Below are 20,987 nucleotides of genomic sequence, written 5' to 3'. Positions count from 1 at the left end.
GATTATCTTAGATCACATGAACTTGAAAAACATTTGGGTTAGTTTCTATATTTCTGAGAGTATACTTGATTTACATAAATGCTTGTTTGTCTTTAAGCCAATTAAATAGACCTCTTTATAAATTAACTTTCGTGATACCACCGGAGGTAGGAAAAAACCACACATCTATGACATATGAAGACATACATAAACATACAGAAACACATAGATCTTATAACTTTCATTTTAAAATTTTATCTATATGATAGGTACAATAATGCAAAACTCACTAGTTTATAAAAGCCAAATTGTGTTTCTGGCAGATGGAATAAGTGAATATTATTCACTCATAAAAAAGAATGGAATCTTGCTATTTGCAACACCATGGATGGACTTTGGGGGTATTATACTAAATGAAATAAGTCAGAGAAAGCAAATACCATAATCTCACTTATATATGGAATCTAAAAAAAAAAAACAACCCAAAACAACAAGCAAACCCCTAGCTTAGATAGATACAGGGAACAGATTGGTGGTTTCCAGAAAAGGTGGGGTGGGTAGGTGGGTGAAAAAAGTTTTCAAGGGGATGTATTGTACAGCATTATGACTATAGTTAACACTATATTACATAAAAGTTCTCATCACATGAAAAAAAATCATAACTATGTATGGTGATGGATGTTAAGGAGACTTATTGATCATTTTGTAATGTATACAAATATTGAATCATTATGTTGTATACCTGAAACTAAAATAATGTTATATGCTAGTTATATGTCAATGAAAAGTTAGAAATAAAGGCTATCACCAAGTACTTACCATGGACCAGGTTACCTCATTTAAATCTCAACACAATTGTGCAACGTAGAGATTATTCCCCATTTTGGAGGTGATAAAATTGATTCTCAAAGAGTAACTTGCCCACACTCACTTAGCTAGAAACTGAACCTCTGACTTATCACAAAGTCTGTGATCTTTCCTGTATGCTATATTAACTAAAATAGGGATTTGGTTCTTTGTAAAATCAAATAGAGTATGATGATGAATGCATGTAAGTTTTAACTACTATAGGTTTTAAAATTGGGGGGTAGGGTGGTTAGAAAATCAGGTATTGAGAATAGTGATGTATTTCTGCTCCTATGGTACCTCTGTCCAGCCACTTCACAAAGGGACTAAGTCCAAAAACAATGACTTGAGACTTTGGCTTGTCTCTCCAACCAACATCTAAGGGTGGGTCAAACTAGTTGTACTGATTTGGCTATATCAGGGAGTCAAAGTAAACTGATTAATGTTTTCTCTTAAAAAATCCTTCTGAATATTTTCATCAGGGACAAAAAGTAAATATTCTTGACAGTACTGAACAACTCCAAGGAGACAAGAGGCATCCCCAAAGATAGTGCAAAAAATACTACCCTCCCAAGATCCAGAGCCACTCCCAAAGACAACCAAGAAAAAGGTAATTCCTCTGAGTGTTGGCAACAGTAGGGCCCTAGCCACCAATGGAATGCAATCCACATTTCTGTCCAGCCATATTTTGGGGGTCCCTCAACCTAATAGTGGAGCTGCCTGAACACATAAGAACCCACGTGCCCCAGTCAGGCAGAAAGCCAAGTCAAGTTCTCAGGGCACAAAATGAGACAAACAAGAAGGCAATAGCTGTTCCTGGGAGAGAAAAGGTGGACAACCAGTGGGTATCCGAAAGCAAATTCACAAGTCATGCTTCAAATATTTAATTCTCACACATGCTTTTTGCCTGCCAATCTGAAAGGAAAGGACAACGTGAAGGTTTCCCTCCCTCTCGCGACCAGGCACCACAGATAGAGGCCTAGGAGAGCTGACTTTGATAAGAATTCTTACCCTTTGCCGGCTTCTTCCAGTTTCCTCAGGATTCTGCAGGCTCCGGAGCGCGCGAGGCGTCCCAGCGGGTCTCAGGCTGGTCACAAGCAGCTTAAGAGGAGGGAAAATGGTTTTCCCTCTACGCTTTGTAGTGAGCGCTTGGCTGAGACCCCTTTTTCTTTGAGGCGCCTCCTAAATGGATAAACTAATCTACATTAAAATTTCTCTGGGGCTTCCCTGGTGGCGCAGTGGTTGAGAGTCCGCCTCCCGATGCAGGAGACTCGGGTTCGTGCCCCGGTCCGGGAAAATCCCACATGCCGCGGAACGGATAGCCCCGTGAGCCATGGCCGCTGGGCCTGCGCGTCCGGAGCCTGTGCTCTGCAACGGGAGAAGCCACAACAGCGAGAGGCCCGCGTACCGCATAAAAAAAAAAAAAAAAAGTTCTCTGTTGTGGTCGCTGTAATTCAGGATTACGTTGGGTAAGATTAACCTGCTTGTTTGGCCTTAAAAGAAAATTGTATTCACCTGACACCTCAGGCTAGGCCCAGTCCGGCTTAAATCAGTCCGACCCGGAACTAGTCCTGCTTCTAACTCCTTGGCTGTCCGACCCTCCACCCGGTCCGCCTTCTGAGTCGGACGCGGTTCAACCTTTGACCCGGAAGGGTTTCTAAGTCGGACCCGGCCCACCTCTGGATGTTTCTAGACCGGGTCTGGAAAAGAAACGCTCAAATAAAGCCTGAAAGCTCCTCAGGCAGAAGCTGCCGAGGCTCCGCGAGGGACGGACCCAGCACCTCCTGAGGCGGGAGACGCAGCGAGCTCACGGCTCAGCAGGTACCGTGACTGGTTGCTCGTTGCTCCTGGGGCCGTCGGGGGTTTCCTTCGGTCCCCGCTTCTTACTGTTACTAACAGAACTGTTAAAAGATAAACTGAGGCATAGTAAACATTTTAAGAGTTTATTTGAGCAAAAGTCAGTTTGAATTGGGCCAAGAAGCGGTGGGTTAATGCAGTTACTTTCCTTCAGGGGATGGCAGGGGCCTGTCAGGCAGACAGCCCCACTAGTGCTGATCAGGTGGTTCCTGACTGACTGCTTTAAGGTTCCATTTCTGGGAGAACTGAAACTGAATTAAGTCTCAGTTTGGTGACATGGGGCTTAGCATGAGTAACTCCATTTTGGGCTTGTTGTCTTGCTTTAACAATATCTAAAATTGAAATTCTACTTATAAACCAGCTGAGACTAGGATAATATAGAAAGAGTAAATATTTTTCTCCCATGGAAAAAAAATAACGTGTTTTTAGCTTCTTGAAAGTAAAAATGTTGTCTTCTTTATATCCCCACTAATTATGGTGCATTTATATAAATGTTTTAATAAATATTTAATAAATCCATGTGTCTATATTTGACAGGTGAATTAATTAATTTATGTTTGTCTTATTACTAAGAATTCATTTTCTTTTCATAAGCAGTATATGCCTTGAACCAAGTCTTAGTTAATGATTTAATATTAGTCTTAGTAAATCCCTAACTATAGTCTTAAAGTTTTTCATGACTAATCCATTTGGGGTTTTTTGTCACACAAATGAAGGGCAGCATTCACCACTGGGGGCAATGGCTAGAATAGGCAGCAGAAATGGCCAAACCAGGATAGGAGCATCACATACTACCCAGTATGGAAGAAAAACACTTTTCCCTCTGCAGCCTGTTTCTTAGATGAGATTATTTACTGATGGTAAATATCTAACACCTGAGTTCATTTTAACAAATTGAAAAGAAAAACCAATTCACAATTTCCAAAACTACTTTTTAATCTTATATGTAATACTAGGTTTATATCTGCTTTAATTTATGTGGGGAATTACATAAAAATTGCAGATCTAGTGCCTGCCCTGGAGGAACTTACAGTCTAAAAGTAGAAAGAGAGTAAACAAAAATGAAAGATACTTAGAGGCATAACCAATTTACACTTCGCTATTTTTAGAGGCTCCAGGGAGAGCAGAAATTTTCATTGCATACAGCACTCATGACTTTTGAAGAAAAAAATCAGTGCCTTTTTATATGTTGCCTGCTTAGTGGATTCTGTGATTTGAGCTCTAAAGAATGAAGAAAAGAGACACAAACATTACATGGTACATTTTTGAGAACCAGGAAATGTACAAGTATTGTTCCCCTGGCAACCATTGTGTAGAGTTTGTGAGTTAGCACAGCAGTTTCTCCTGTTTTCATATTGCAATCAAGAACTTGATTGTTTTCATTAATGTGATTATTTTGCATTTCCTCTCCTTTTTTCCTTTCCCCTTGTGCTTGTTTTACATCTAGGTCTAAACTCTTGTTGTTGTTCTCAATTTGTCAGAAGTGTAAATTCTTGGACGCTAAGTAAGAACTGAAGCAAAATGAAAAAGCTTTAAATATTTGAATTCCAGAAAGTGAATATGTAGAATCAGTTTTTCAGAGGGAGCCCAAAGAGGAATTTCTGAATAACAAGAACATTATCCAAATCCTATTATCTTAAAAGGTAGTTTAAATTATAAGCAGCCTGACTACTAGCACATAAATTATACTGCAAGTAAGCAGAGCTGTATCTGGGGGTAAAATTTAAAAAACACACTGTGCCTTTTGCCATCAATAATGTTACACAGTTAGTCTAGTTGATGTTTCTTCCAAATGAACTGTAAGTGAAAGATCACCCATTAACCTCTTCTTGGCTTCACTCACCTGCCTTCAGATTTCTTTCTTGGCCTGGCTGTAACCTTTCTTATTACCTTTGGATCCAATGATTCTTTAATCTCCCATCATTCCAAATTTAATCAAACCCTATCACTCGTGTTTTGTTTTGCTTTGCTTTGTTTAACAACTCCGTTGATCTTGTTTTGCAAAGCACTGCTGGAGAAATTCAGGCGAGCTTGCCAGTTGAGTTCTGTGCAATTAGGGCCTTCATGCTGTTCTGCTATCCTTTTATTCACCCATAACTAAATTCCTAAAGCATTTTCTTCAGCAGTTCTAATTTTTTTTAACATCTTTATTGTAGTATAATTGCTTTACAATGGTGTGTGAGTTTCTGCTTTTTAACAAAGTGAATCAGTTATACATATACATATGTCCCCATATCTCTTACCTCTTGCATCTCCCTCCCTCCCACCCTCCCTATCCCACCCCTCTAGGTGGTCACAAAGCACCGAGCTGATCTCCCTGTGCTATGTGGCTGCTTCCCACTATCTGTTTTACATTTGGTAGTGTACATATGTCCGTGCCTCTCTCTCACTTTGTCCCAGTTTACCCTTCCCCCTCCCCGTATCCTCAAGTCCATTCTCTAGTAGGTCTGCATCTTTATTCCCGTCTTGCCCCTAGGTTCTTCCGACCGTTTTCTTTTCTTTTCTTTCCTTTTTTTAGATTCCATATATATGTGTTAGCATATGGTATTTGTTTTTCTCTTTCTGACGTCACTCTGTATGACAATCTCTGGGTCCATCCATCTCACTACAAATAACTCAGTTTCGTTCCTTTTTATGTCTGAGTAATAGTCCATTGTATATATGTGCCACATCTTCTTTATCCATTCATCTGTTGATGGACACTTAGGTTGCTTCCATCTCCTGGCTATTGTAAATGGAGCTGCAATGAACATTTTGGTACATGACTCCTTCTTAATTATGGTTTTCTCAGGGTATATGCCCAGTAATGGGATTATTGGGTCATATGGTAGTTCTATTTTTAGTTTTTTAAGGAACCTCCATACTGTTCTCCATAGTGGCTGTATCAATTTATATTCCCACCAGCAGTGCAAGAGTGTTCCCTTTTCTCCACACCCTCTCCAGCATTTATTGTTTGTAGATTTTTTGACGATGGCCATTCTGACCGGTGTGAGATGATATCTCATTGTAGTTTTGATTTGCATTTCTGTAATGATTAATGATGTTGAGCATTCTTTCATGTGTCTGTTGGCAGTCTGTATATCAGCTTTGGAGAAATGTCTATTTAGGTCTTCTGCCCATTTTTGGATTGGGTTTTTTGTTTTTTTGATATTGAGCTGCATGGGTTGCTTGCATGTTTGGGAGATTAATACTTTGTCAGTTGCTTCATTTGCAAATATTTTTTCCCATTCTGAGGGCTGTCTTTTCATCTTGTTTATGGTTTCCTTTGCTGTGCAAAAGCTTTTAAGTTTCATTAGGTCCCATTTGTTTTTTTTTGTTTTTATTTACATTTCTCTAGGAGGTGGGTCAAAAAGGATCTTGCTGTGATTTATGTCATAGAGTGTTCTGCCTATGTTTTCCTCTAAGAGTTTGATGGTGTCTGGCCTTACATTTAGGTCTTTAATCCATTTTGAGTTTATCTTTGTGTATGCTGTTAGGGAGTGTTCTAATTTCATTCTTTTACATGTAGCTGTCCAGTTATCCCAGCACCAGTTATTGAAGAGGCTGTTTTTTCTTCACTGTATACTCTTGCCTCCTTTATCAAAGATAAGGTGACTGTATGTGCATCGGTTTATCTCTGGGCTTTCTATCCTGTTCCATTGATCTATATTTCTGTTTTTGTGCCAGTACCATATTCTCTTGATTACTGTAGCTTTGTAGTAAAGTCTGAAGCCAGGAAGCCTGATTCCTCCAGCTCTGTTTTTCTTTCTTAAGATTGCTTTGGCTATTCGGGGTCTTTTGTGTTTCCATACAAATTGTGAAATATTTTGTTCTAGTTCTGTGAAAAATGCCACTGGTAGTTTGATAGGGATTGCATTGAATCTGTAGATTGCTTTGGGTAGTAGACTCATTTTCCCAATGTTGATTCTTCCAACCCAAGAACATGGTATATCTCTCCATCTATTTGTATCATCTTTAATTTCTTTCATCAGTGTCCTATAATTTTCTGCATACAGGTCTTTTGTCTCCTTAGGTAGGTTTATTCCTAGATAATTTATTCTTTTTGTTGCAGTGGTAAATGGGAATGTTTTCTTAATTTCACTTTCAGAGTTTTCATCATTAGTGTATAGGAATGCAAGAGATTTCTGTGCATTAATTTTTTTTCCTGCTACTTTACCAAATTCATTGGTTAGCTCTAGTAGTTTTTTGGTAGCATCTTTAGGATTCTCTATGTATAGTATCATGTCATCTGCAAACAGTGACAGCTTTACTTCTTCTTTTCCAATTTGGATTCCTTTTATTTCTTTTTCTTCTCTGATTGCTGTGGCTAAAACTTCCAAAACTATGTTGAATAAGAGTGGTGAGAGTGGGCAACCTTGTCTTGTTCCTGATCTTAGTGGAAATGGTTTCAGTTTTTCACCATTGAGGATGATGTTGGCTGTGGATTTGTCATATATGGCCTTTATTATGTTGAGGTAAGTTCCCTCTGTGCCTACTTTCTGGAGGGTTTTTATCATAAATGGGTGTTGAATTTTGTCGAAAGCTTTTTCTGCATCTATTGAGATGATCATATGGTTTTTATCCTTCAATTTGTTAATAAGGTATATCACACTGATTGATTTGCGTGTATTGGAGAATCCTTGCATTCCTGGAATAACCCCACTTGATTATGGTGTATGATCCTTTTAATGTGATGTTGGATTCTGTTTGCTAGTATTTTGTTGAGGATTTTTGCATCTATGTTCATCAGTGATATTGGCCTGTAGTTTTCTTTTTGTGTGCTTCTGGTATCAGGGTGTGATGGTGGCCTTGCAGGATGAGTTTGGGAGTGTTCCTCCCTCTGCTATATGTGGAAGAGTTTGAGAAGGATAGGTGTTAGCTCTTCTCTAAATGTTTGATAGAGTTCTCCTGTGAATCCATCTGGTCCTGGGATTTTTTTTGTTGGAAGATTTTTAATCACAGTTTCAATTTCAGTGCTTGTGATTGGTCTGTTTATATTTTCTATTTCTCCCTGGTTCAGTCTCAGAAGGTTATGCCTTCTAAGAATTTTTCCATTTCTTCCAGGTTGTCCATTTTATTGTCATAAAGTTGCTTGTAGTAATCTCTCATGATCCTTTGTATTTCTACAGTGTCAGTTGTTACCTCTCCTCTTTCATTTCTAATTCTGTTGATTTGAGTCTGCTCCCTTTTTTTCTTGATGAGTCTGGCTAATGGTTTATCAATTTTGTTTATCTTCTCAAAGAACCAGCTTTTAGTTTTATTGATCTTTGCTATCATATCCTTCATTTCTTTTTCTTTTATTTCTGATCTGATCTTTATGATTTCTTTCCTTCTGCTAATTTTGGGGTTTTCTGATTCTTCTTTCTCTCATTGCTTTAGGTGTAAGGTTAGGTTGTTTATTTGTGATGTTTCTTGTTTCTTGAGGTTGGATTGTATTGCTATAAATTTCTATCTTAGAACTGCTTTTGCTGCATTCCACAGGTTTTGGGTCATCGTGTTTTCATTGTCATTTGTTTCTAAGTATTTTTTGATTTCCTCTTTGATTTCTTCAGTGATCTTTTGGTTATATAGTAGTGTATTGTTTTAGTCTCCATGTGTTTGTATTTTTTACAGGTGTTTTCATGTAATTGATATCTAGTCTCATAGTGTTGTGGTCAGAAAAGATACTTGATACGTTTTCAATTTTCTTAAATTTACCAAGGCTTGATTTGTGACCCAAGATATGATCTCTCCTGGAGAACGTTCTATGAGCACTTGAGAAGAAAGTATATTCTGTTGTTTTTGGATGGAATGTGCTATAAGTATCAATTAAGTACATCTTGTTTAATGTGTCATTTAAAGTTTGTGTTTCCTTATTTTTTTTCGTTTTGGATGATCTGTATATTGGTGAAAGTGGGGTGTTAATGTTCTCTACTATTATTGTGTTACTGTCAATTCTGCCTTTTATGGCTGTTAGGATTTGCCTTATGTATTGAGGTGCTCCTATGTTGGGTGCATAAATATTTACAATTGTTATAGCTTCTTCTTGGATTGATCCCTTCATCATAATGTAGTGTCCTTCTTGGTCTCTTGTAATATTCTTTATTTTAAAGTCTGTTTTGTCTAATATGAGAATTGCTACTCCAGCTTTCTTTTGAGTTCCATTTGCATGGAATATCTTTTTCCATCCCCTTACTTTCAGTCTATATGTGTCCCTAGTTCTGAAGTGGGTCTCTTGTAGACAGCATATATATGGGTCTTGTTTTTGTATCCATTCAGCTAGTCTATGTCTTTGGTTGGAGCATTTAATCCATTTACATTTAAGGTAGTTGTTGATATGTGTATTCCTATTACCATTTTCTTAATTGTTTTGTGTTTGTTATTGTAGGTCTTTTCCTTCTCTTGTGTTTCCTGCCTAGAGAAGTTCCTTTAGCGTTTGTTGTAAATATGGTTTGTTGGTGCTGAATTCTCTTAGCTTTTGCTTGTCTGTAAAGGTTTTGACTTCTCTGTCGAATCTGAATGAGATCCTTGCTGGGTACAGTAATCCTGATTGTAGGTTTTTCCGTTTCATCACTTTAAATATATAATCCCTTCTGGCTTGCAGAGTGTTTACTGAAAGATCAGCTGTTAACCTTACAGGGATTCCCTTGTATGTTATTCGTTGCTTTTCCCTTGCTGCTTTTAATATTTTTCTTTGTATTTAATTTTTGATAGTTTGATTAATATGTGTCTTGGCATGTTTCTCCTTGGATTTATCCTGTGTGGGACTCTCTGCACTTCCTGGACTTGATTGACTATTTCCTTTCCCATATTAGGGAATTTAGCTATAATTTCTTCAAATATTTTCTCAATCCCTTTTTTATTCTGTTCTTCTTCTGGGACCCCTATAATTTGAATGTTGGTGCATTTAGTATTGTCCCAGAGGTCTCTGAGACTGTCCTCAATTCTTTTCCTTCTTTTTTCTTTATTCTGCTCTGTGGTAGTTATTTCCAATTTTATCTTCCAGGTCACTTATCCGTTCTTCTGCCTCAATTATTCTGCTATTGATTCCTTCTAAAGGATTCTTAATTTCATTTATTGTGTTGTTCATCATTGTTTGTTTGCTCTTTAGTTCTTCTAGCTCCTTGTTAAACCTTTCTTGTATTTTCTCCATTCTGTTTCCAAGATTTTGGGTCATCTTTACTGTCATTACTCTGAATTCTTTTTCAGGTAGACTGCCTATTTCCTCTTCATTTGTTTGTTCTGGTGGGTTTTACCCTGCTCCTTCATCTGCTATGTGTTTCTCTGTCTTCTCATTTTGCTTAACTTACTGTGTTTGGGGTTTCCTTTTCACAGCCTGCAGGTTCATAGTTCCTGTTGTTTTTGGTGTCTGCTGCCAGTGGGTAAGGTTGGTTAAATGGGTTGTGTTGGCTTCCTGGTGGAGGGGACTGGTGCCTGTGTTCTTGTGGATGAGGCTGGATCTTGTCTTTCTGGTGGGCAGGACTACATCCGGTGGTATGTTTTGGGGTGTCTGTGACCTTATTATGATTTTAGGCAGCCTCTCTGCTAATGGGTGTGGTTGTGTTCCTGTCTTGATAGTTGTTTGGCATAGGGTGTCCAGCACTGTAGCTTGCTGGTCATTGAGTGGAGCTGGGTGTTAGCGTTGAGATGGAGATCTCTGGGAGAGCTCTCGCTGATTGATATTACATGGGTCTGGGAGATCTCTGCTGGTCCAATGTCCTGAACTCTGTTCTCCCACCTCAGAGGCTCAGGCCTGACACCTGGCCGGAGCACCAAGACCGTCTCAGCCACATGGCAGAGGCATTGTCAGAGTGGCCCCTGCAGAAAAGCCTCTTAGAACAGGAACCATCTGCTCTCCAGTGGGTCAAGGCATGGAGACAGGAGAGATTTCCAGACCTGGCTCATTGTGCAGCTCAGGGAGTCCGGGCGCGTCAGAGCTGCCAGGGAAGACCTGGCATCTGCGCATACCTGGCTTGGCCGTGAGGACCCAAGGGATGCTGTGCCCAGCCCAGCCTGTAATCCTTTTTCAATTTCCTCCAGGCTCCAACCACACTATTGTCTTCGTCAGGCTAAGTAAAGACTTTTCCTCTTACTTGATTGATGGGACAGAGCTTAAGGAGTTACTTTCCCAAATCTTATTCCCTTTATCTATTGTAAAAGTTTCCCAAGCTTTCAGCAGATGGCCCCAGCAAAGAAAGAAAAAGAAAAAAAAAGGAAGAGAAGAAAGAAAGAAAAAAAAGGGCATATTCAGTGTAGACTAATTCGAAGGGCAAGGGTTTCAAGGAAATCTACAAATGTAGGAGCTGCATAGTAACTTAGGGCTAGTAATCTTTAGGCCCAAATGGACAATTGAATAGAGCAGTTACTGGGTTTTGAAAGAGGAAGTTCCTGTACATTTGGACACCTTGGGGAGCAATTAAGTCTAGGAAGGCAGCCAGCTCAAGATGACTCTAAGATGAGAGGGCCAGTACCTAACCCCTCTCTCCTCCCTTGCATGTTCCTCTCCCTTGTCTACTGATGGGATCCATGGATCAGCTTGCCAATGTGGACGGCAGAGTGAAGTTTGGAGAGACAAATAGAAATTATCTAGCATAGACTCCAACAAATGCTTTTGTTGTGTCTATTATGTAAAATGATCATTTTAGATTTTATAAAGAATAAATAATTGGCCCTGTCCTCAACTTCTGCAGAATCTCAGAGCCTAGAAGTGAAGATGTATACACCTATAAGTATAAGCCATATGCATAAGGCATGTAAACAATCATATGTATAAAAATAAAATTCAAGAGAAAGATCAGTGTTATTAGGTAGCTACACATACAGTGCTGTAGCAGTAGAGGCAGGTGAGAGATTACTACTACATGGGAAAAATCACAGAATGTTTTCATGTGACTGGGACTTATAAGGGTGAGGAGAATTTACAAGGATGCAGATAGAGATGTCAGGGGAGCCATTCTTGTCAAAGAGAGCAGCAAGGGCTAAGGCAGTGAGATATGAAAACCAGGATTATGTAAAGAAACATATAATGGGCAAGAAAGTTGTGAAGTTGGGCAGTCTGCAAAGGGAGTTTGGTTGAGAACTCATGGTGATGAAAGCTAACTTTCCCAATGTTTACTGTGTAGTATCATCATACTAAATGAATAACATTCATTAATACTTTTCATGCAAGAGATGCGTGAAGTGGATACTATTATCCCCATTTTACAAATGAGGAAACTGACTCTTAGGGTGAGGTTAAATAATTTCACCAGTTGCAAAACCAAAAAATGGCTTTCTTTGAGGATTTGATGACAAATAACATTTTATTAAAGGCAGACAGAGTGCCCAGCATGTAGCAGATATCTAGTATGTGTTAGTGAGCATTAGCCACCTGAACCGTCTTGACCTTTGACCTGTAGTAAAATTAATCTGACAGCAGTGTTGGGTGATTTAGCAGGAGAGTAGTGCTGAGAGGGAGATAATAGGGGCATTAATGGGGATAGTGATGGCAGGAATAGATAAAATAGGGTGGGTTTGGGAAATACTACTGTGATCAGGCTTATGTAACTTGGCAACTGATAAGATGGGAGGCTAGAAAACAAGGGTGAAAGATAGGACAGTTCCCTAATAAATATGTTTGCTTCCTTCTGTTCCCTTTCTCTGCAGACAGCTTCCTGATCCCCCTAATCACCTCCCACTGGGCCTTTCCTCTCTTTCCTCTTTCTTGTTCCCACTTGGTAAACTAGGATAATTATTAACTGTTTTTTGATTACGTTATCTGAAACATCCTTTTAGTTAGTCTCAGTTCAAGTTCTCATTATTAGAGCTTACTTAGAATATTGTAATAATCTTCTATTTTCTTTATCTCCTATTTCTCTTTCAAAAATTTATCATCTCAACTTTTTTTCAGATTTTAAAAATTTATAATCATTTTCCCATTGAAACATTTCAATGTTTCCCAATTAGCTAAAGGATAGGTGAGTAATACACCATACAATAAAATGTCATATGGCTGTTAAAAAAGATGAGATACATGTTTATATACTTTAATGAAAAGACGTCTACATAAAAAGACCAGTTGTAGAATTATATGTATAATGGGAACCTATTTTTATATTGAAACAATTTATATGCAATATATATTTTACACCCATTTGTCTATGTATGTATAAAAGTTGGAAGAATATATACAAATTTATTCCTTCTTTAGTATTGAGGAGGTTTTCACTTTTCTATACATAGTTTTGGGTTTTTAAAAATCCTTTACAGCAAGCTTTATATTATTTCTGTAATTAAAGTTTAAAAAAAGAATAAAACACAAACCCCTTGCCTTGGAATTTAAGGCCCTTTAGATTCTGAGCTTCGGTTATTTTAACCATCTATCCTAACCTCTCACTATGCCTCGGATGTCTTATTCCCTAATTAGCAAATACGTTGGCCATGGGCTGGCATTCCTCTCATCCTCACTCCTAGCAGCATGACTAAATTGCTCGTGGCACTTTTTCATATTGAACCTGCATATAGTCATAGAATCTTTTATAACTTCAGACATCTACTACCAATTAGTTATGGGGGATGGAAGTTTTGCCAACTCAAGCATAATCTGATCAAATTGAACCCTTCAGTGTTTCCTGAGTGCATTCTGCTCTTTCTTAACTCAAGGACTTTGTTAATGTGATTTTTTTCCCAACTAGTAGACACTTTACCCCACTATCTATCTGGCACTGAAATCTGTTCCTTTATGAGGCTTTTCCATTCTCCACATTGGACATAAGCTTTTCTTCTTTTCTTTGTAGTCATTTAAAAATTAATTGTATTAATCCATTCACATGTGTGTTTTATATTAAATATTGGGGTATACATTTCAAGAAGCAATCATGTTTGTTAATGATTCAATGTCTGTCTTATAATACCTTGATAACTGAATGATCAGTCAGCACTTGTTGAATTGAAATGTGTTTGGATTTGTTTTTAGAACTTCCAAGAAAAAAATTAATATCTAGATCCTTACATCAATCATGCCTATCATTAGTATTTAAAACAAAGCTTATGCAATCCAGGTTTCATAATCAACATCTAGATTTCTTAAATTGCCTCCTATATTGTGCCCTTCCATAGTTCTATTACCAATATTTATATCTGAAGAAGTATGATACTACCCATTCTTTAGAAAATTGTTTTAAAACTTTCCACAGTTCCCTGTTGCTGAAGAAAGAACACATTTGTTATTAAAGAGCAGTGGATTTTAGCAAAGCTATAGACTTCTAAGAAATATCACAGCTCTACACAAACTACTTTAAAAAATTCTTTAAGGCAGGAAGAACGACACGGTCTTGAAAAAGAATGAAGGTGAAGATATTTTTATTTCTGAAAATACACATAAGACTATAATTACATTTTGGTGACATTGAGGTGGTGAATGTGTGAACTCTATAAATATAAGTATTATCCCCAAATTACATGCATTAAAATAATATGGACAAAAAGCTTTTATGAGAAATTTTACAGTCTCACATGTCACCTCCTCTAGGAAGCTTTTTCCAGCTCCCTCTGGGAAGACAAAATTGTTCTTTGTTACGTTTGTGGTTCTTTGTCCAATCGTGTGTAAAATTTATCGTCTAATGAAATTTTAGGATTTCATTACTTATTCATGGACCTGTTTCTCAACACAGATTACAAGTTCCTTGATTTTAGGAACTGTTTTTGTTTCCTTTACATCTCTGGTACCTACCACAGTGTTTAGCACCTTAAAGGTGCTTTAATAAATAATTTTTGAATCAAAGAATTGAGACTCGCTAGAATTGACCCCTCCAAGTTCCATCCTGCCTTCCAGGTTTAGCTCACATATCTCTCTGTGAAATTTCTGCTTCTTTTTCTTCTCTTTCTCCATCCCATGCAGAATTGATTTTTCCCTCTTTTGTGGTGCCTTTGTACCTGGACACACTTCTACTACAGTGTGTAACCCACTAAATTCTAATTATTTACAACTCTGTCATTTCTACTGTAGTCTTTGTGGGGACACAAACTTATTTATGTAACCCCAGATTCTACCGTAACAACTGGTAAATAATGAGTTTGAATAAATAAATGGATGAATGAAAAAAAAACTAAATTGTTTTTTATTTTATGTATTTATCACTTAAAATATCTCTTTGAAATAATGATCTTATATTGTTAATATCTGTTCTTTCCTGTTATCAATATCTCTATCCATCATTTATTTATATCTGTCAATCTATCTATCATTTTTCTGTCTCCATCCTTTTATTTGTTCTCTCTCTTGTTCCTTAAAATTAGGGAGAGAGTATCTAAGGCATATGGTATGCCTTGATTGGCTCAGATTCTGGTAGGAATCTAGGGAGCTGCTGTCCTAAAGGCCACATGAGGATACTAAGCACAGAAGAGAGGTCATTCAATAAACTAGGCCAGAATAAAAACTTCCCACATCACTGAGTTCTCCCATTTTATACAACTGAAAATAATTTACTAACATATTGAAGCTGGCAGTTATTATACAAATTTATAAAAAGATTACCAATTGAATTGCAGGCATAGGGACAATGTAAGTTAATGATATTTTTGGTGATGATGATAATATTGTGAAATATAGAGGTCTTGAGCCACTTGCTTAGAGGTAAATAGCCAGCCAGAGTAGTAAAGTCAGAGATTGCTCCTGTGGATTCCCCCTTGTCCTTTTCTTTAATAATGAGATAACCTTATGTCAAAACATAATATCTCTACATAATTCAAGACAAACAGAAGAATCTTGTTGTGGTTTTTGAGTCTCATCATCTAAGTTCATGAATAGTTCAGACTGCAAGGTACAGTATGAATATCTTATTTCTTGTCATGATAAAATATGACTATTTACATGTGTCCCTACTTGGTTCTTATGTATCTGTGGTGTTTTGGCTTTTACTCATAAAGTTGATCATTGCTTCTGTTGGATAAGAATGATCTAATTATCAATTTAAAATGAGAGGGTCTATCTCTGTTCATTTCTGAAATTTAGTGTCCCTTCCCTGGGAGAGGACATGAAGATCTGTCTAGTTATGACAGCGACACTTTCTTGTTGTATAATCCACAAGTCAGTTTGTTTTTCCTGGAGGACTAAACATTTGTTCAAAGAATTGTTGTCAAAGGAGTAGACTTTTTGTCATCAACATGTAAAGATAATTTTTTTTTTTTTTTTTTCGGTACGCAGGCCTCTCACTGTTGTGGCCTCTCCTGTTGCGGAGCACAGGCTCCGGACGCGCAGGCTCAGCAGCCGTGGCTCATGGGCCTAGCCGCTCCACGGCATGTGGGATCTTCCCGGACCGGGGCACGAAGCCGTGTCCCCTGCATTGGCAGGCAGACTCTCAACCACTGCGCCACCAGGGGAGCCCTGTAAAGATAATATTTTTTTCATGGATACTTTGCATGAAGTATTGTTCTTTTAAAAAAACTTGGGTTTGGATAGCTCTTTGGTATTTGGAATCCAAAAGGTACATGGACCAGGTGCAATCCAGAATCAAAATAGGTTTCTAGAAATACTAGCAAAAAAGAGTAGATAGAAGAATCTTTCAGTCTAATAGGAAGAAATGTCCCCATGAACAAATAATGAATGCTTTGATAATGGTATTTAATCTGAAGATTGAGCTAAAGAAGACAGTGGCTGGGGACATGATTTGCATAAAGGGAGATAAGAATAAAAACACATAATGTAATTGAGTGGAATAGGTGATTTAATCTACTAATCACCAGAATTTTGCCTGGTCTATTAGGTAATGTCTAAGGTGTGTTTCAACACTGGTTCTATAATTTTATTACACATATTGACTTTATAAAGTAAAGAAACTTGAGCCAATGCATATGATTCTTTAAAAAATAGATTCTATGATGTATTAACTATTATGTTAACTAGTTTAAAAGAGAATATTTGTAAAATATGTGTAAGGGATGAAAATAGCAAATGTACAAAGTACATACTCCTCAGTTTAAGAAATAGAATATTACCATTAGTTTTTGAAGTCCCTACATCAATTTTCCAAATCATCAATCCATACTCCCTTCAGAAATAGAGACCACTTGAGTTTATTGTTCTCTTTTATTTGTAATTTTATCACATGTTGGAATAACAATGTGTCATTTAGTTTTGCTGCATAACAATAACAAATCCCAAAATGTAGTGGCTTAAAATAATAAATGTTCACTATTTCATGCGATTCTCTGAGTTGTCTAGGCAGTTCTTTGGAAAGGCTCCGCCGTTCTCTTCTGGGTCATCTCACCTGCAGTCATCTGGTGGCTCAGCTGGGGGCTGGATTGTCCAGGATGGCCTCACTCACCTATCTGATAATAGATTCTATGTCAGCTGGGATCCTTGATCACATGTCTCTATCAGAGACCAGGCTAACCCAGATTTGTTCACATGATGATGGCAAGTTCCAAGAGCAGTGGGGGAACAAGTGCCAAAGCAAGGAGAGATGTTCAAGCCTCCAGCTGTGTCACATTTGCTTATGTCCATTGACCAAAGTAAGTCACATGGCCAAGTCAAAATCCAAGGAGTAGAGAAATAGAGTCTATGTCTTGAAAAGAGCAGCTGTAAAGTCACATTGCAAAAGGGTGTGCAAATAGAGATGGGAAGAATTTGTGACTTTTGTTGCAGTCAACCACTCCTAAAAATAGCTTTTAGTTTTGTATGTTCTTAAATAGTATATAAATAGAATAATACTGAATAATTCTCTGTGACTTGCTTTTTCTACCATTATTTTTATCCAAATACTTATTTTGTTTCGTGTATTATTAATTCATTCATTTCACTGCTATTGTCAGTTTTTTAATGCCTTTTTCAAAATACTGTTTTTTAAAAATCTTTACATTATATCAAATTCATAATTTATCACTCGTTTTTTGTGGTTTGCCTTTCTTCATATATTGTTAAAAATATCTTTCTATTCCCTGTTGTAAAAAAAGATATTATTTTACCTTATATCCTAAGATTTTATAGTTTCACACTACTCTGTGAAATCTTTATTCCTTAGGAATTGATTTTTGAAAATTATATGATATTACCACATTTCTTACCAGATATTATTTAAATTTTCTACCACTCTCCAGTGATCTTCACGGTATTGAGTCTCCCAGTCCATAAATACGACTTATTTCAATATTTATTTCGGTTGTTTTCTATTTTTCAACAATATTTTATGTATTTTTCCTATAAAAGTTTTGCACATTTCTAGGTACTTCTTTTTGTGCTAAATATCTTTTTAATATTACCTTTTCTAAATGTTTGTTGATAGTGTATAAAATTGCACTTAATTTCTATATCTAGAACACTTGCTAAACTCTATTCTTATAATTTATCTGTACATTCATTTGCTTTTTTACTTAGATAATAATATTAACTTTGAATAGTGATGGCTTTGTTTCCTTATTTCTAATTATTTTACTTTTAATTTACTTTTGATGCCTTATTGTGCTGATTAAGACTTCTACTAAAATGTTCAATACAAATGGCAATGGGGAGCAAGTTTTTCTTGAAATTATCATAAAAGGAAAGCATTAAATTTTGTTTTTTTTCCTGGAGGTGACACATGGAGTGCCATTGATCACATAATACGATTTCCTTTCTATTTCTAATTTTCTAAGAGTTCTTTTTTTCTCTTACCTAGGAAGGGATTTAGAGTTTTATCAGCTATTGAGATCATATATTTTGAAATCTATAATTTAATGTGGTAAATTATTTCAATTTATTTTCTAATATTAAAAATGTTTGCATTCCTGAGCTAAACTAAATGTAGTCATTCTGTATTATTTTTAATATGCATTGCTGGATTAAATTCTGTAATATTGTATTTAGGACTTCTGAATTTCTGATTATAAATGAGATTGTCCTATAATCCATTTTCTAATAGTATTCTTATATTTTAGTTTCACAATTTTTCTAGTTTCACAAATTGAGTTGAAGATTGTTTCTTCTCTTTCATTTACTTAAAATGTTAACTATTTGCTCCTTGAATATTTTAAAGAAACTGCAAGTAATCTAGTATAGCCATTATTATTGTTATTATTTTTAGTGAAGATTTATTCAAAGGGTGGAATAAATCAGGTTGTTAGTTTTTCTTAATTTAGTTCTGCTATGTCAGGGGTCCCCAGGCCCCAGTCCCCCCCACCCCCACCCCCCGTGCCCCGTATCGGTCCACGGCCTGTTAGGAACCAGACCACACAGCAGGAGGTGAGCAGCAGGCTAGCAAGGAAGCTTCATCTGGCGCTCCCCATCGCTCGCTCGCGTTACTGCCTGAACCATCCCTCTCCCGCACGGTCCATGGAAAAATTGTCTTCCATGAAACTGGCCCCTGGTACCAAAAGGTTGGAGATCGCTGTGCTATATAATGTTTTTCTCAGAAATTGCCTATTGCATACAATTTAAAAAATATTACTCCCTTTTTATTCAGAGTCTTTATTTGAGTCTTATTTTTTTCTTGATCACTCACTTGATCACTCATTTTTTCTTGATCACTCACTTGATCACTCATTTTTTCTTGATCACTATTGTTAATTTTGTTAGGCTTAATTTTTTTTGGCTTTATTGGTTTCTATTTTATTTTTGTTTGCTATTTCATTGTTTTTGGCTATTATATATATTACTTCAAATTCTATTGGAGTATATTTTATATTTCTTGATCTCACTTCTTAAATTGGAAGCTTAGCTAATTAATTTTGATTTTTTCTTTTCTTCTAATATGGTCATTTTACAGCTATATAATTTTCTCTTAAGAACTGCTTTAGCTACAGGCTGCAATTTTGATACGTGTTACTTTCATTATCATTCAGTTTTATGTATTTTCTAATTTTCATCATTGAGTCCTTCTTTGACCCATGAATTATAGAAGTTTCTAACTTCTAAACACATGGGATTTTCTAGTCAGCTGCTGATTATTGATTTCTACCATAATTGCATTACAGACAGAGGGAATAGTTTTTTTGATTCCTATCTTTTGACATTTACCAAGATACGTTTTATAGGCCAGTATGTTGACAGTATTCAGAAATGTTGCAAGTCTGCAAGCAAAGATTGTATATTCTACAGTTATGTTCTTTATAGTGGCTTCATATCAGGCTGGCTTTTATGCTGTTAAATATTCCATATTCTTACTTTATTTTTATTAGGTGTATCTATTACTTAGAAAGGTATGTTGAGATCTTATGCTATGATGGTAAATCTGTCCATCTCTCTTTGTAGCTCTGTCAAAATGTATGTATAGCTATGTTGCTAAGAAGGTATGTTTAGATTGTTTATAGCTTTGTGGTAAAAAAATCTTTTATCTTCTGCCACTAGACCATAAGCTGTATAAGGGCAGAACTTTTTTTTTCTTGTATACACTCATACATCCTATTATGTTTGAATTATGCCACTGGTGCTATCATATATTGCACCATCCAGACCAGAAATGGCCACAGATAGAATGATAATTTCTATTGAAAGCACAACTGAAGTGCAAGCTCAGAAAAATTATCTGGTGAAGATGGGATGTTATACTATGGAGTGCAGCACACACTCCACATCAATGATGATTACGTGGTGCAGTTTCCAACATATGCTGTGTGAGTTTGGAAAACAAGGGGTGAGATTAAGAATGGCCTCATGTGCCGTCATTTACAGTGACCCACTTGGGGGTGTTTGTGCTTCCCATCGCACAGCTCTGGGCTTTGCATGTTTAAAAGTACTGGTTCCCAAAGCAAGACGGATTTCACCAAGGGGAAGCAGCAAGATTTCCATTGATTTTAAGCAATGCCTCCTTACTGGGCACTTTAAACTCCTTGGTCAGGGAGATCAGAGGATAAAAAGGAATAACATTCTTGGTGGAGGAAATTGACTTTAATAATCAGGAGAAAGAAGGCTGCTGTTACACAGTGTAGATGGGGAGATACATGTGGCACCTAGGCAACCCTCTGGGGCATCTCTTGGCACTTTCTTCCTAACTGTTGTCATAAGTGGTTGTGGTAGCAGCTACAACCTGAGAAAGATGTGGTGAACAGGGTCTCAGACTCCTCAGAGCCCAGCAGAGGTGCTAGCTGTGAGTGAGGGGAATCTCAAATATATAACTGGAAAGATAAGCACCAGCTGCAAGAGTAAGGACTTCCTCTTGTGAGTTTCCCAGCAAAAAGACCCACCGGATTCCCAGAGGAACTACTCTAAGAACTTAAACAAAAGAATAGATCCAAGCAGTGCACAGAGTGGACTATAGAGGGCACTATGTTGTGCTACTCAGCTCCTTCTTTCAATTTTGAAGGATGTATTTCTTCTGCTGCTGAGAGAGCTAATGGCTGATGGATTCAATTTCAGCAACGTCCGGTAATTGCTCTTGACTGAAGAGAGTCACCTT

At 37.0% G+C, this 20,987-nt stretch overlaps 1 protein-coding gene and 1 long non-coding RNA gene across 4 annotated transcripts in view; one reads left to right on the top strand and one right to left on the bottom strand.

The window, feature by feature from the left end:
- Window positions 1-2,426, bottom strand: part of ATP2B1 (ATPase plasma membrane Ca2+ transporting 1) — a 592,658-nt gene extending 590,232 nt beyond the window's left edge. For 2 of the 3 annotated variants that reach the window (XM_079938566.1, XM_079938562.1), the window contains exon 1: window positions 1,837-2,426. The gene's annotated coding sequence lies outside the window, so the exon portion shown is untranslated. The remainder of the gene's footprint in view (window positions 1-1,836) is intronic. The other variant, XM_079938563.1, reaches the window with a different exon arrangement.
- Window positions 2,427-2,500: 74 nt separating this feature from the next.
- LOC307194653 overlaps window positions 2,501-20,987 on the top strand; it is a 493,721-nt gene continuing 475,234 nt past the window's right edge. Inside the window, exon 1 of the long non-coding RNA XR_013830601.1 lies at window positions 2,501-2,646. This is a non-coding gene — a long non-coding RNA (uncharacterized lncRNA). The remainder of the gene's footprint in view (window positions 2,647-20,987) is intronic.

Source organism: Stenella coeruleoalba (genome assembly GCF_951394435.1).
Source record: "Stenella coeruleoalba genome assembly, chromosome: 11".
NCBI classification, from domain to species: domain Eukaryota; kingdom Metazoa; phylum Chordata; class Mammalia; order Artiodactyla; family Delphinidae; genus Stenella; species Stenella coeruleoalba.
Note: the sequence above shows the minus strand (reverse complement) of the source record. Positions and strands in the feature narration are given on the sequence as shown.